Source organism: Mesocricetus auratus, unplaced genomic scaffold, assembly GCF_017639785.1.
Source record: "Mesocricetus auratus isolate SY011 unplaced genomic scaffold, BCM_Maur_2.0 Super-Scaffold_100004, whole genome shotgun sequence".
NCBI lineage: Eukaryota > Metazoa > Chordata > Mammalia > Rodentia > Cricetidae > Mesocricetus > Mesocricetus auratus.
Genome location: NW_024429189.1, coordinates 28,543,466 through 28,559,097, shown reverse-complemented (window position 1 = coordinate 28,559,097; position 15,632 = coordinate 28,543,466). Strand labels below are relative to the sequence as shown.

At 44.7% G+C, this 15,632-nt stretch overlaps 1 protein-coding gene across 8 annotated transcripts in view; it reads right to left on the bottom strand.

Annotated features, from left to right (window-relative positions):
- The window catches only part of Tanc1 (tetratricopeptide repeat, ankyrin repeat and coiled-coil containing 1), a 189,412-nt gene that overhangs the window by 142,024 nt on the left and 31,756 nt on the right, over window positions 1–15,632 (bottom strand). The window contains exons 1-2 of one of the 8 annotated variants that reach the window (XM_040745400.1): window positions 10,928–10,933; window positions 381–383 (exon numbers count right to left, since the gene is read on the bottom strand). The exons of the other annotated variants lie outside the window; for them this stretch is intronic. The gene's annotated coding sequence lies outside the window, so the exon portion shown is untranslated. Of the gene's footprint in view, window positions 1–380; window positions 384–10,927; window positions 10,934–15,632 lie in introns of those variants that run through there. 8 annotated transcript variants of the gene reach the window in all.

The following is a 15,632-nucleotide window of genomic DNA, read 5'->3' as shown; positions in this document are numbered from 1 at the left end:
ATTTGTTGACAGGTGTAACCAGCCTCAGATGAACATAGATGGACCATTTCCTCCCAAATCAAGCAATTGACCAACATTTAGAGCCGTTTAAAAGGGACACGTAACATTCATATATATTCTTGCTTGCAAGAAACACATCAAATCCAGTAGAACATCAGAGGAATAGATACTTACAAAGAATAAGCTGCATTGCCTAATATCCCTCAAGTCCACACCTAAATTAATCTAAAAATATCAGTCTAGTTATCCCAAACACCTAAACTTTCATGTTCTAGACATTCCACCCACCTATCTGCTCAAAACAAAACTCTATGAAGATGTTTTCTTTCTCTGATCAAAATAAAGTGGAGCTGGAGAGATAGCTCAGCGGTTGAGAGCACCTGCTGCTCCCGCAGAAGACCTGGGTTTGGTTGTGAGCTCATATAACTGGCTGCAACTCCAGCTTTAGTGATCCAAAACCCTCTTCTGGACTCTATGAATTCATGCAGACCAAACATTCATTTACCTAGCAGGTAAAAATGTAAAACAATAAATAAAATAAAAAATAAAAGAAGCAAGATTAATATTTACAAATGAAATACAGCAAACCATGCTGTGTATGAGTATTAGGAGCCATTTTACTTCAGAGAAGGGAGGCATCAAAAACATCCTTCATGTTAGCAACTCAAGTTTTTAAAGCCCGCTTCGTTTTGACTTGTGTAGGGAAGGCCTTGTGGGCTTATCTATGGATTAGTCACATTCGGTGTTTATCCATAGAAAGGAAATGTATGGTAGCAGTAGGTCGGCACAACCTACAAGATAATAAACAATATAGAATAATGCAAGCAGAGACAACAAGGCAGAAGAGGCCACAGAAAGAGGTCTGGAGAGGTACCCTGGGGATTCATGAGAAACCTGCCTTACACAAGTGTCCTGACAGCAAGCACCATCAACATCACTTGAGAAAGCCCAGGAGGCTGGGGAAGCCCAACTCTGGATGAATGGATAATTCCTCCTCTGTCAACACAAAGGAACCCACAATCCTTACCATGCAGCTATGAACCAGTAAGGGAACATCTCTAGGACTCAGAGACTGAACATATAAAAACATTAAGACAACTGGAAAGCAACTGGGACGAAGGGTTGGCTTTGGTTTTCCTCAGCATGCACAGTTGGAGAATATGGTACCCATAGGCTGTAGGCTGTACTCTCCTACACAAAGACCTCACCTTTCAGAGTACGCTATTCAAACTGATGCTACAAGCTGAGTCTCCAATCCTATTGTTACTTACTTGATTGTAAGTTAGATTCACTTTAAAAGATTTGAAATTTATGACATTAAAATCTAAATAAGTTTATAGTCATAGCATGAATGCTTTTTAAGTTTCAATGCATGAATTTAAACTCAGAATGTTAAATAAATTGGGGCTAGAGAGATGGTTCAGTGGCTAAGAGCACTTGATACCCAAGCTTGAGGACCTGAGTTCAAATACTCCACGCCTACATTAAGAAGCTGGTGTGAGCCGGGCGGTGGTGGCGCACGCCTTTAATCCCAGCATTCGGGAGGCAGAGGCAGGCGGATCTCTGTGAGTTCGAGACCAGCCTGGACTACCAAGCGAGTTCCAGGACAGCCTCCAAAGCCACAGAGAAACCCTGTCTCGAAAAAACCAAAAAAAAAAAAAAAAAAAAAAAAAAAAAAAGAAGCTGGTGTGGTCCTACACTTCTTTAACCCAGCACTGGGAGAGGCAAAGACAGAAGGATCGTGGGAGCTGGCTGGCTTCCAGCCTAACTCCAGGCTCAGTGAGAGATCCTGTTCTCAAAGGGTTAGGGAGGAAGTGATTGCACAGGACATGCAACATGCCTCTCTAGCATGTACATGTGTACTCGCGCCTGCACACACAGACACTCACATGCATTCAATGTTTAACAAATTAAGTGGAAACTCCCTGTTTTAATGGCATCGCTTTACACCTTAATAAAATACTCTAAGTCCTTCTAAATATTAAGTATATCTCAAGTTGCTAAAAATGACTATGCTCACTTTGTATGGAGAGGCTCTCATTTTGATATTACATGGCCGAAAGGAAACTTCACTTTTGGAGGGAAAAGTGACGTTTCTGCTTCCTTCTGTGTACAATAGCCTTGTCCTATTAACTGAGAAGGGATCTGTGCAGTCCAACTTTTATCAATGCCTTCTCCACAAGGTTCCAGGCAGCAATGGTTGTACATTCCATTTCCACTGATATATTTTTGTTGGTGAAAAACACTCAATTCTACAAATTCCCCACAGCACGAGTTCTTTACACAAAGCACACGTTTTCCAGCACATAACTGAGAAGGTTATCGGAGAAAGGGAAAGCACAGTGAACGGTGAGCCTCTCCCCAAAGTTTTCACTAGTTCTCTGAAAATTCTTATAGTGCCAGCTACTAACTCCCAAACTTATGGTCCGAGTTCTCAGGTTCATACATGAAAAACAGATCTGTGCTCCATCAGGCCTTAAAAGCACTGGCTACAAGAAGATTTTTGTTTTGGTATTTCAAATATGCACACAAACCGGATAAGGGCAATGACAGAAAAGCCCAAGTCTGAAATCAATGCATTCTTCCTCAAACCAGGACAAGTTCAACTCTAGAAATAACCAAGAGCTGCATTCCTTCGAGGCCAGTGCAAAGGTGGAACTCCCGTCTTGCAAGGACCCCTGCTCACTCCCAAGGTGTCCTCCCTAAGCAAACTTCCCTTCTGCCCACGCAGCAGGACACCCGTAACTAGAAAGGCAGAATTACCACTCTTCCTACCACACAGACAGTGAAAACTCCATCCCATAATCTCCATCTCTTAAATACATTATTACGTTATTGACACTCCTGCTTTGCCCAGCAGCCTAGGATAGCCTGCATTATCAGACCCTTCTCCCAAGCAAGCATGTTTTCTCCTTGCAATATCAACGGGCATTTCTGAAGGAGCATGATGTTATCTGTAACTTTTGTACCTCAAAAAAGAATGGCTGCCATTTTGAGGGGCTGGAGAGAGAGCTCAGAGGTTAAGTGCACTGCTGTTCTTGCAGAGGACAAGGGGTTGGGCCCTAGCACTCACATCAGGTATCTTACAACTGCCTATAACTCCAGTTCCAGGGGACCCAACACCCTCCTTTGGTCTCAGTAGGCAGCCACATGTACATACATACACAAATAGACACATAACAATAAAATAAAATTTAAGACTATCTTTTTTATGAAATTAGTAAATGGAATACGCTCAATTAAAATGCAAAGCCTTGAGCAAAGAGGGAACTGTCCCTGGGTGTCTGGGGTCAGCAAGTTGAAGAAATGGGATTACAACCAGATTTTTCCAGCAGAAGGAACACTGGGCTAGTATTGGGGTTCACACAGCCTAGATTGGGTATGATGAATACTCTTTAACCAAAGGCAAACGAAAGGCCTCCTGGCAAAGCTCTGACCTCCTGCCTTCCTTCCTCCTGCTTTCCATTCTGCCCCACAGCCAGTCACTGATGTCAGAACTACTCCTCCCCCAAGACGGGTCACAGGAATTCCTCTTCCCTAAAGCAAGCCTTAAAGTCTGGCACTGCCCGCTAACTTCCCCTACCTTCCTACTAAGGAGCTGGCCATAGAGAAAGTCTGTGGCCTACTGTTTTGTCTCAGAGTCTTTGAAATACATGTCCCAGGTTGTCCCAGGTTGTCCCAGCTGTCTGGAGTTGGGAAGAAGGAATTCCACACAGAGAGCATAAGAGGATGTGAACACAGAGACCTCCTCGGGGCTGCTTCCAGTAGAACAGACCCTACTGTCCAATCACACACAGCTCCGCAATTCATCTTCACGTTTAAGCATAAAATAGACAGTTCTCACCGGGTTTGGGGGTTTGCAAATCTGAAGGACCTTTCTGGTTTTTCTCTTGTACTAGCAATTGTGATGTTTTCGCTCTACACGTGTCAACCAACTCCCTGAATAAAGAAGAGGTCCCCTATACTGTGTGAGAGATTGCCACTGCCCCTTTTACTCAGCCAAAGGGTTCGCTAGTTCCTGATCCCCAGGACTGGCTAAGTTCAGGTCACTTCCACCAGTGGGTGCTGCAGTTTTTAAGTAGAAATTACTTCACGTTCCCATTCCCACTGTAAATCACAGTAGTTGACAAACAATCACCATAAAAAAGGAACCGAGGAGGGAGGCTGAGGTGCGGGTGGTAAGCTATTAGTATGAAAAGGGAAGAGACCTTGAAGACATTCTTCCTAAAGTGTTAAAGGCACTCAGTCAATCAACGCCAGCTGGATGAAGTCTGCCATTAGAAATCTACAGAAATCAAGTTTTATAAATTGCACTGCATCTGGCCTCAAAGTGAAAAGGGTCAGACAACTTCAAAGATGCCCCGTGAAAGGCGGCTATTCATTACAGAAAAATCTCTTGCTTATGTAGCTGACAGATGAATCTTACACTTAATGCCCCAGAATAAAAGACCTCAAAAATCCCTTTTCCCTTCATTAGAAACTGGCAACGACTACTAACGAGGTTATAACCTCCACATGTCCTAATTTCATTAGGATGAGAGGTTTGGGGGTCTTTGTTTTTTTCCTTTAGTTTTACTTTATGTTTATGCTTGTAAGAGTTTTGCCTGCATGTGTGTGTCTAGTGCCTACGGAAACTAGAAGAACATGTCGCAATCTCCTGGACGGCTGTGAGCTGCCATGCCGGTGCTGGGAATTGAACACAGTCCTCTGGAAGAGTGGCCAGTCCTCTTAACCACAGAGCCATCTCTTCAGTCCTGGGGACTGGAATACTTAATGCCCACTTAGTGCTTTAGGTTTCTGTTTCTTTCTTCTCTGATTTATCAGTGTTTTGAGACAGGGTCTCCCTATGCAATCCTGGCTATCCTGGATCTTGCTACATAGACCAGGATGGATGCAAATTCATTAAAGACCCATCTTCTTTCCAACCTCTCCCAAGGTGATTCTAACATGCAGACAGCAACACTTACCACGCATGCTGGGCTCTGCTCTGAGCACTTTGCATGTGTGGAGGCATTTCATCTTCAAGCTGTCCTTTGGGGAAAGTACTATTGATCTCCACTCTGCAGGGGCACAGACAGGCCTGTCACTCAGCTGACATGTGACACAGCCTTGTTTGTTGCCCATTCAGGCACCAGCCTGACTCTGAATAGCTCCAGGCCTTAGCCATGCAGTCCCTAGGCCTTCTTTCCCTCAGGCCTTGATGAACAAGTCAAACATAGGCCAAGTTGGCCAAAATAAAAAAAACTTTTACTTTTCAAGGAAGTTATATGGAATGTAACACAATAAATAAAAGATCCAGAGACAGACACTGGGGTTCAAGCTGAAGATCAGAGAAACAAAGCAGTTGGCCACTAGCTCTTGCCTCTACCTTAGCTCAGACCAAAGCGGTGATCCTCAGACTGCTCCTCAGATTCACTCATACTGCTGTGCTCTCCTCAACGTGGCTAGCGACTAATCCTGGTACTGACTACTGAAGGCCCTGCTCCTATCTTTTCTACCCCCCCCAATGCTGAGATTAAAGGTATGTGATCCTGGGTACTGAGATCACCTTTGTGTGAGCTGTTTCTTTTAGGACTGGATCAATTTCGTGTAGACAGTGTGGCCTTGAACTAACAGAGATCCATCTACCTCTTAATCCTAAATCCTGGGATTAAAGGTGTGTGCCACCACTTCCTGATCTCTACAGCTTGTGGCTGACTTTGCTTCTGAACCCTGAGGCAAGCTTTAATAAATCACAAATAATATATCACCACAATGGGAGGAAGCTGCATCCTAGGCCTCAAATCTATCCTGAAAAAGAAGCTGTCTCCACTGAAGTACCTACTGCCCCATCCCTCAGACTTTCTAGACATTTAACCCAGTTATTTTCAACTAGTGTGTTGCGGCCTACAGGCACTATGCAATAGAATGCATAGTAAAGGTGCAAACTGAGCAGACTCGTGCACACACAGGGAGAGGCAGGCCAGGAGAACATTTGGAAGAGACATTTGTATCACGTGGGCATTGATTCATATTCCTAAGATTTACCATGTTAAAGAGGAATTCTAAACGTAGGACCTGTGGCAAGGCATGGCCTGATGCCCTCTTGGCAGTTTCACACAATCGAATAAAGTTGTAGGGCTTTACCACTGGGCATCAGCTCTAAAGCTTGGGTGTGACTGTATTGAAAATGCAGTGCGGAAGCCAGGCAGTGGTCATGCTAACTTTAACCCCAGCAGTCAGGAGGTAGAGGCAGACAGATCTCTGAGTTTGAAGCCATCCTGGTCTACAAATCGAGTTCCAGGACAGCCAGGGCTACACAGGGACAAAACAATACAAACAAACAAACAAACACATGTGTTTTGAAATATCAATGGAAAAAGAAAAAGAAAATGCAGAGGGACTGAATCAAATCCTGCCCCATGGCACACTTACCTCTTCTCCCATCTATCAAGCGCCGGGGACTGGAGAGAGCCTCAGCAATCACCAGCACTGGCTGCTCTTCCAGAGGTTCAGTTCCCAGCACCCACATGGTGGCTCACAACTGTCTGTAACTCCAGTTCCAGGGGATCTAACACCCTCACACAGACATACACACAGGTAAAACCCCAATGCACGTAAAGTTTAAAAAAAAAAAGTGCCAGCATCAGCACCTGCACTGCCTCCTCTCATCCAGTTTACAGGGGAACTATTCTTGACCACTGTCACTAAAATTCCTTCTCTGGATGCTGTTCACATCTCCCGATTCTCCTGCTTCCTCAGGAGGTTCCAACCACAAACCCAAGTACAAATCCAACCCAAGTTCACCCTGGGGAACCAATGAGAGCCCTGAACTTACTTACAGGGTGTGGCTGACCTGAAAGTAGACACACTAGAAAGTCTCCGCCCTGCATGGATCTGTCGGGCCACACAGATGGCATTCCCTCCTCAGTCTTCTCCAACCCATCCTAGTCCCTCCTCCAGACCACCAGAAGAGGCCCTGAGCAATTAAGGCACATTTGCATACAAATGGCTGGGAGGCAAGGCTGAACACTCCAGTGACTTCCCAATGACCCTTCTCTCCCAGTCCTAGGAGGAAATGTCCACCGCTCTCAGCTGGATTGGGAGAGACATTTTTAAGTGGGCACAGCTGCTCTCTCTCATGAAGGTGAGGGCAGTTTGGCTTGAGGACAAACAGCTCTTAGAATGTCCATAAACATTTGGTTATAGAAAATAGTCTGGTGCTGGACAGATGGCTTAGTGGTTAAGAGCACTGACTGTTCTTCCAGAGGATCCAGGTTCAACCCCAACACCTCAACTATCTCTAACTCTAGTCCCATGGGATCTAGAGTGTATATAAGACAACATATACACAGAATAACTTGCCCCACTAGGGAACCACCACCAGAGCCAGAGAGATCACATAGACAGACATGCAAGATGACTATATCTCCTAACTGACCCAAACAGCCCCCAAATAGGGAACACCAGAGCTCCAGAAGATTAAAAATTGGAAGCCAAGTCATGCCAAGAAACAAAATGTCTTGTTTTTTGTATGTTTGGTTTTGGTTTTTTGTTTTGTTTTTGTTTTTACTTTTTGTTGTTTTGTTGTTATGGTTGTTTCAAGACAGCGTTCCTCTGTGTAACAACTGACCTGGAATTTACTCTGTAGAACAGGCTGGCCTTGAACTAACGGAGATCTGCCTCACTCTGCCTCCTGAGAGCTGGATTAAAATCATGAGCAAACACTGCCTTGTCAATTGGTTTTTTTGTTCTATTGATTTTTTTTGTTTTGTTTTGTTTTTTTAATACCAAGAAATCTAGCTATTAACAAATTATTTAACAAATCTATTTCTGACTTTGGGTGTCATTGGCCATTTCAGCAATCTGGATCCTCTACTGGAATAATCTTTTTGAATGTTTAAGTAGAAAACTAATTATATTGAAACACAAATGCCAAAAATATTTCAAAAGCAACAGAAACAATAATAGGTCCTTAACATTTAATAAAAACAAAAAGTCTGATTAAGAGTAGAAGTGTTTGTTTGTTTTTCAAGACAGGGTTTCTCTGTGTAGCTTTCTTTGTAGACCAGGCTGGCATTGAACTCACAGAGATCTGCCTACCTCTGCCCCATGAATGCTGGAATTAAAGGCATGTGCCACCACTGCCCAGCTAAGAGTAGAAGTTTTTAAGGCAATGATAATTAGAAATAATACTCTGTATCTGGCAGCATAGTACAAAAATCTATAACTTCTATGTGATAAAATCTTAAGAGTTTTGTTGCTAGCTTTCATGACTGAAGTAAAGGTAAAAAGATTGGGGAACTAATGTCCATTGATCCATCCACTCGAACTAATTTTCCCTCATTATATAATGACCCCAAAGCTCACAGATCCAAAAGGCTCTGCTAGTAGCTCAGGTACTCAGAAACAAACAGTAACTCAGCTTTATTGACTCACGGAACCAGTGAAATCCAGAAAATGAAACAGTACTCTGCCGTGGCACACACAAATGGTTGGATGCCGCTCATCTGCACCACTGCTGGCAGTCAAATGTCACATCCCATGACTAGTTTTCCAGTCGTCTGCAAAACTTCTACGCACCAAAATGTCCATCATCGCTGGCAAAGCACTAACTCACATTTGCACACATGCATCGTGAAATGCAGGAGGAAAACCACCTTTTCACATAGCAAGACAACCTACAAACTGGAAGCACTATAGTTCCTATGTAGGTCAAATGTATTTCAAGTGTTATTTTATATGCACTGTTGGCTTTACTGTTTTCTGTGTTTACTGTCTGGCGGGGGACAAGGATCTCCCTACAAACTCCGGTGGGTCTGAAATTCGGGTAGACCAGACTAGCCTTCACTTTGCAGCAATTCACCTGCCTCTGCCTCCTGAGTGCAGGCATTACCAGAGTGCACCATCACAATGGCTTTGTCTCACTGATTCTACCAAGTGTTTATGGCCCGGCAACCACAGTCTGTCAGCTAACTACACTGAGCTTCCCAGGAAGGGTGTGACCCCAAGGCTCACCTCTCCTGCCCACTACTGCCTAGAATACAGCCAGGCCATTCCCCAGCTACACACCCTAAATCAGGAGATCCCCGTGGAAAGATAACGATGACTCAGAGTCTAAAATTCATGGACTCACACTGGGCAGCACTAATTTCTCATGTTCTCCAGTAACCGAGAAGGCTTTTGTTTGAGCGACTTGAACTACAGCAGCAGCTGCTGGAGCGCCACGCTTTTCCTAGATTAATAAAATTACCTAAGTCTGGGACCCAGCGTCTGCTGTGGCTGCGGCCAAACTTTCCAGAAAAGATACAAGTCTTGAGCTATGCTCACAATGCTGGGTGGTGGCTCTGAAGGAACTAGGCAGTCAAATCCAAGCCAACAGTAAAAACCACCCCAACTGAATCTGCATCATAGAATGATTTCTGCGCGTGCAGAGATATCAAACATTGTTTTTTAGGGGTTCTATACAATCTGAGTGGAGTCTATGAATTTAGGGGCAGAGGCTAGGGCTGCAGCTCAGCTGGTAAAGTGCTTTCCAAATGTGCACAAAGCCCTGGGTTCAATCCCTGACCCCAGCACTAGGGACATGAGGGTAAATCAGAAGTTTGAGATTATCCTTGGCTATATAGAGAGTCTGAGACCAGCCTGGGCTACATGAGACTATCTCAAAACAAAACAAACAACAACAACCAAAAAAAAAAAAAAAAAAAAAACCACAAATCTATGCAGTTCAATGATGTGGTATGTCCTTCAGTATGCTGCAAATATGTGTAGCTTTTATTGATTGATGAAAGCTATTTCAGCCAATGGCTAATCAGAGTAAAGCCAGGCAGGAAATGGGGGGGGGGGGGACACCCAGAGACAGAGAGAGAAGGCCAGGGTGGAGGAAACGCCATGTAGCAATGAGGAGACACAATGCCAGGGCATCGCCAGTAAGTCACAGCCACATGATGACACACAGATTAGTAAAGATGGGTTAATTTGAGAGAGAGAGAGAGAGAGAGAGAGAGAGAGAGAGAGAGAGAGAGAGAGAGAGAGAGAGAGAGAGAGAGAGAGAGAGAGAGAGAGAAGCCTAAACCAATGTTCAAACAATTGTAAATATTTATTAAGCTTCTGGGTGGTTATAAGCAACTTCGGGAATCTGACGGGCAGGGAGAAATCAACCAAGTGGGACTGGACAAACAGAGAAAAGTCTTCTGACTACAATTCATGCTTTAAATTAAAGGCATGTCCCACTCCACACACAAATGTTGTGAGGTTTGGGGAGGTTGTTTTTGTTGTTTTCCTTTCTTTATTGAAATTCACTGCAGGTGAATTAGTAAGTCTGCACTGGCACTTTTGATGGCTGGATCTGTCTCCACCTCTCTGAACATGCATGAGGCACATCCGATCCCTCAGGAACAAGATGGGCATGATGGATGAGTGATCACTGTGTGACACCCCCCAACACACACACACACACACACACACACCTTTGGGTGTGGAGGTCCTCATATCCAGAAGCCAATTTCCAAAATTAGAACGTTCTATACACATTTCCCATACACATAGGACAAAGTTACTTCCTAAATATCAGTGTGTGGTCCACATGCCTTCCTTTAAGGAAGCCCAATTGGAGCCCAGTGGAAAAGAGGACACGTGTTTCTGGAATGACTTAGAATGAGTGTCGGCCAGTGAAGAGGTTCCACTTCTAAGGAAGATGCTGCACAGATGTACTTGGGTTTCGGTCTCAGCGAAACATCTCTCCAGTACAGCAAACTACGTCTGCAGCAAAGCCGGGATTTGAGCAATCTCCTAAATAGCCAAACCTTGGTACACTAAAACTTTCCAAACCAAGTCCTTTCTGCCTGCTCACCTGCATCAACCAGGAAGCTCACATTTCAAGGTTTTGGTAGCTCTCTGGAAAGCAGGAAATCCCATTCCTCTTCTGCTAAGATCCCTAGCAGACCTTCTGGTAACCATCTACCCAGTGTACCATAAAGCAGTTAAAAGATGCACGATTCCAGGAACCAGCAATGGGCTCAGAAACAGCAGCTGTGGAAGCATCGGTCCTTCCCAGAGCTGTAGTTAATGGCCAGACAAACAGAAGCAGAGACAACCTCAGCAGCCTGCTCCAGGTCACACCCTTGCTCTTCCTCCTCACGCTTTTCTTCTGGGGATAAGTCACCTACTAGAACTCTGCCTTGCACCACAAGGCCTTAGATCAAAAGATAATGGCATGCCCATGAAGTCTCTAATTCTGCAAAAGGAGGACTGAGACAGCATCCTTGTGAACCCCTGGTGCCTGCCGCTCCTGTAACCCAGTCAGTGTAAACCCGGATTTCACGTACTCTGAAACCCATTTACCCGCACAGTGGAATGCCGTGACCCCACAAGCAGCTCCACCAGCCCAGCCCTGGATGCTGTCTCCTCTGTGTCCCTTTACTGAAGCCACTCTGACTTCTGCCTCTGTATAGACAGCTCACACATCTACTACTCCATTGTTCTGCCAGCACTACAGCCACAGTCCATGACTGCACCAACCCTGGCAATGGCAACATGTGCCAAACTAGACCCTCCCTCTCTCCCCACACCTCCAGACGCATCCCTGGGACCCAGGTTCCCACTCCGAGTCCCATGTTGTTTTGTCCCCCAGACTCAAAGCCTCCATGTTTTCATGGCCACCTCTGTCTGCTAAGCAATCGGGACCACCGCTCCGAGTTCTAGTTCCTCCCACTCATCCCACCTCTCTCAAGAGGTTCCCCCCCACCCCCAAGCCTCCAGGCTGATTCGACTAGCTTTAAGCTCCTTTGGTAGTGCCTACTGCTACAGAATCACCTGACGGCAGCACGGCTGAGGCAGACTGCTGGGACCCAACCCTGGAGTGTCTGCTTCCTGTGTCTGGGAGCAGCTGAGTTTCCGACTCTAATGATCCCAAGCTGAACACGATGCTGAGGTTTTCCGGGTCCTCTGAGGACCACCGCCACAGACACCCCCTTCACTGTCACTTAAACCCGAAATTGTAACTTTCTAATAACTAAGCTGTCTCTTACCAGGGCCTACCGAGAACATTGGGTGCATGTTCTGTCAAAACTACTGGCCAAATACATTAAACCACACCGAAATTTATAGGACAATTTTTGTAGGGCACAGCCTTTAAAAGTTAACGACAAAATCCCACAGTAACAAGCTGGGCCCTTTTCTTATCCATCCATTCTTATCAAAGTGTAATGGGAAATGATTATGTCTTCGGAAAAATGGGAGAGTGGAAGCTGACAGTACCCAAGGCAGGATTCACTTTGGCACGCTACAAACATGTCTAAATCTGTTCTCCACGATCAACAGAACAGAAGAAAACTTGAGAGGATTTTGCTTGAATGTGCCTACCTATACCTGGCAATCCTGAGTCTGTAGATCATACCTTATTCTACTCTAAGAACAGTTTTTCTATGTACTGAAAACAGAAACTAGCTCTATGTATACTGTCTCGATTAATAAGGTCTTTACGTCAGCCTTTCCTGCCTTTACTGCCTACACAGGATGGATCCAATCATCACATGACGGAAGCATTCACTGAAATCTGGGAGGGTTCATATCTTAACAGACAGCCGTTATAAGGAGGGAGCACCTGCTGGCCAACTATCAACTCCCACAAACTGCCCCTGGGATTCACGGTACTTTCCCTCAAGCCATTTAACTTTCATGAAAATCCTGTTAGGAAAAAAAGACTATCCTTGTCTCAGGGCACCTGGCTAAGACATAACTATGAGGAAAGCCCAGGGCTGGAGTCCAGACGAGGCCATAAGGAGCACAGGCCATCATTTTCCTAAAGTCGCATCTTTATCTGTTGTGAGTTGCTATAACAAAACACCCGCGAAAATAATGCATAAAGGGAAGAAGCGTATTGATCACAGAGTTCAGAGAGCTGAAAGGTCACAGCTGTGTGGCAGCATCCAGGGGGACAATCGAAGGACAAGGTGACAAGTGTCCAATTTGTAGAGCAGGACTCGTTTCTAAGCTCTGCACTGACCACTTTTTTACAATCCAGTCATTGAACTAACTTCCTCTCGAATGTTACATGGGGACCAAATCTCACCTCCCAACTGGGAGAGGACAAACTATACCCAAGCCATCCCAACTTTGGAAGAAAAGAAGATGTATCTTGACAAAGGAGAACATGAGTTGCCAACTCAAATTCAGTTGACCTGACAGAAGTCTAAAACAACACTGGCATTATGGGACAAACAAGCCAGAGTGGGTAGAGGCAAAGGCTGAGGTTTTGGAGTTTGAGAGAGGGTGACCCACAGGTTCGAATCCCAACTCTAATACACTTTCTGTGCTCTGATGCTGTGATGCTGTGTCTCTCTGAACCCTAAATTTATCTTATACCCCCAACATGTCATGAAAATTGAGTTTGAGGCCAGCCCGAGTAACACATGACCATCGGGTCAGCCTGAGCTACAGATCAAGATGCTACCCTCCCAAGAAGGCTCCCCAAAATACATAAACAAAATCATCCTTTTCATATTTACAATATTAAAAACAGTAACATCACTAACTAAACCAAGGGGTTGACTAAGGGAGGAGGAAGAAGAGGAATCACAGATTTCTGGCTTTAGTGACAGACTCACTGTACAGCCCACCACCAAAATGGAAAACGCTGATAGATGCTTTGGGGTGAGGGCTTTGGAGGGGGGCAGGAAGCAAGAGATAATTAGGGAGGAAATGAGTTAAGTTTAGACATCCTGAGTTAAAAGTACCCATGAGTCATCCAAGGAGAAAGGTCCAAAAGATGGAGATGAGGATGAGCTCAGAGAGAGGTGGGGTTTGGGGAGATTAACTTGTGGGTGGTGGTCAGCATGGAAGGGGCTGAGCAGAATAAATGAGAACCGCTAAGGACGAGCCTGACCTAGGGGACAGGCGCACAGAAGAGCCGACAGAGGAGGAAGGACAGTCACGGATGTGCAGAGGCCAGAGAGGGTTCTCAGGAAAGGAGGTCAGGAGTATGGGCACTACAGGGAAGTCCCGTCAACGACTACAAAGTGACCACAGAGGTCTCCCATCAGAAGCCACAAGTGACCTCAACAAGAGCAGCTTCTGTTGAGGCAATGAAAGCCAGATGACAGGCCGTTTGTGAGGTTCCCTCCTAAGCCATGAAATTCTCTAAAATCAAGACTGGAGCTCACCATGCCTCAAAACCAAAACATTAGTAAGACCTCAAATATTAATGGGTTGCAACGTTTTCCTTCAGATAAAAGGAATTTGCAAAGGAGTTAAAAACATAAAATAGTTTAAAAATACATAATAGGGCCAAGGAGATGTGAGCAGAAAAAGGCCCCAGCCACCAACCCTGACAACCTGTGTTTGATCCCCCAGACCCATATGATAGGAGAGAACCAACTCTCACAAGTTATCCTCTGATCTATCTCCACAGGTACTTTGGGTAAGCATTCTCTGTCTCTGTCTCTGTCTCTGTCTCTGTCTCTGTCTCTCTCTCACAGACACACAGACATACACACAGACACACACACACACAGAGGCAATGTAATTAAAAACAAAACAAAAAAAAACAAAAAAACAAAATCATGTCACATGATTTGTTAGTGAATTCCTACCTACTTCCTGAAGCTCATCCTAGGGAAGAAAAAAATCAGCTAATTATCTGGCACACAAAACCTGAGGAGGAAAAACTGATAATTCACTAAACACATTTCCAGTCCAGTAAATTGTTTAAGGGCAGCACACCTCAGTCACTATTTCAATGTGACTCTGAGGAATGTGTGACTGCCATGTGAGCCTCTGTTTCAATATGCAAATCTCTGGTAGAGTTCCACCCAAGCAGATTTCCACCTGGATTTCTAAATAAGTCAAACTTGGGCTGAATTTAGCAAATTACTCTTCAGTGTTATTTTTCTCATTCTGTGTGCAGTTAAAATTGTAGAAAACGTTGTTCCCATGCAATTTTAGGTTAAGGTTGTGAAATGGTTCAGTCATATATGGCAGAAGGGAATGTTGGTTTGGCAGTACAAAGTGGTTAAACTAGTTAGTGAGGTTCAAAATAATACCCTCAGACATCTGCTCAGGGTAAGAAGGCGTTTTTCTTTCTGTTTCCAAGTGAACACCTCTACAAGTAGCTTTCAAAACGTTAAATACCTCAGATATTAATGTAGCAAAGGGAGGGTTTGACCATTTGAAAATTCTGAGCTGTTGCTAGTGGTGGTGGTGCATACCTTTAATCCCAACACTAATCCCAGCACTCGAAAAACAGAGGCAGGCGGATCTCTATGAGTTCGAGGCCAGCCTGGTCTACAGAGCGGGTTCCAGGACAACCTCCAAAACAATACAGAGAAACCCTGCCTCAAAAAAACCAAAAAAAAAAAAAAAAAAAAAAAAAAAGCCGGGCAGTGGTGGTGCATGCCTTTAATCCCAGCACTCGGGAGGCAGAGGCAGGTGGATCTCTGTGAGTTCAAGGCCAGGCTGGACCAACAGCCTCCAAAATAATACAGAGAAACCCCGTCTCGTAAAAAAAAAAAAAAAAAGGAAGAAGGAAAGGAGGAGGGTAGGAGGGATGGTGGATGGGTAGCAGGGTCTCATCCTCACCCAAACGGTAATTCAGCATACCTGAGCTGAGTCCCAGAAGTCTCATTTTTAACGTTCACAGGAGACTCTAATAT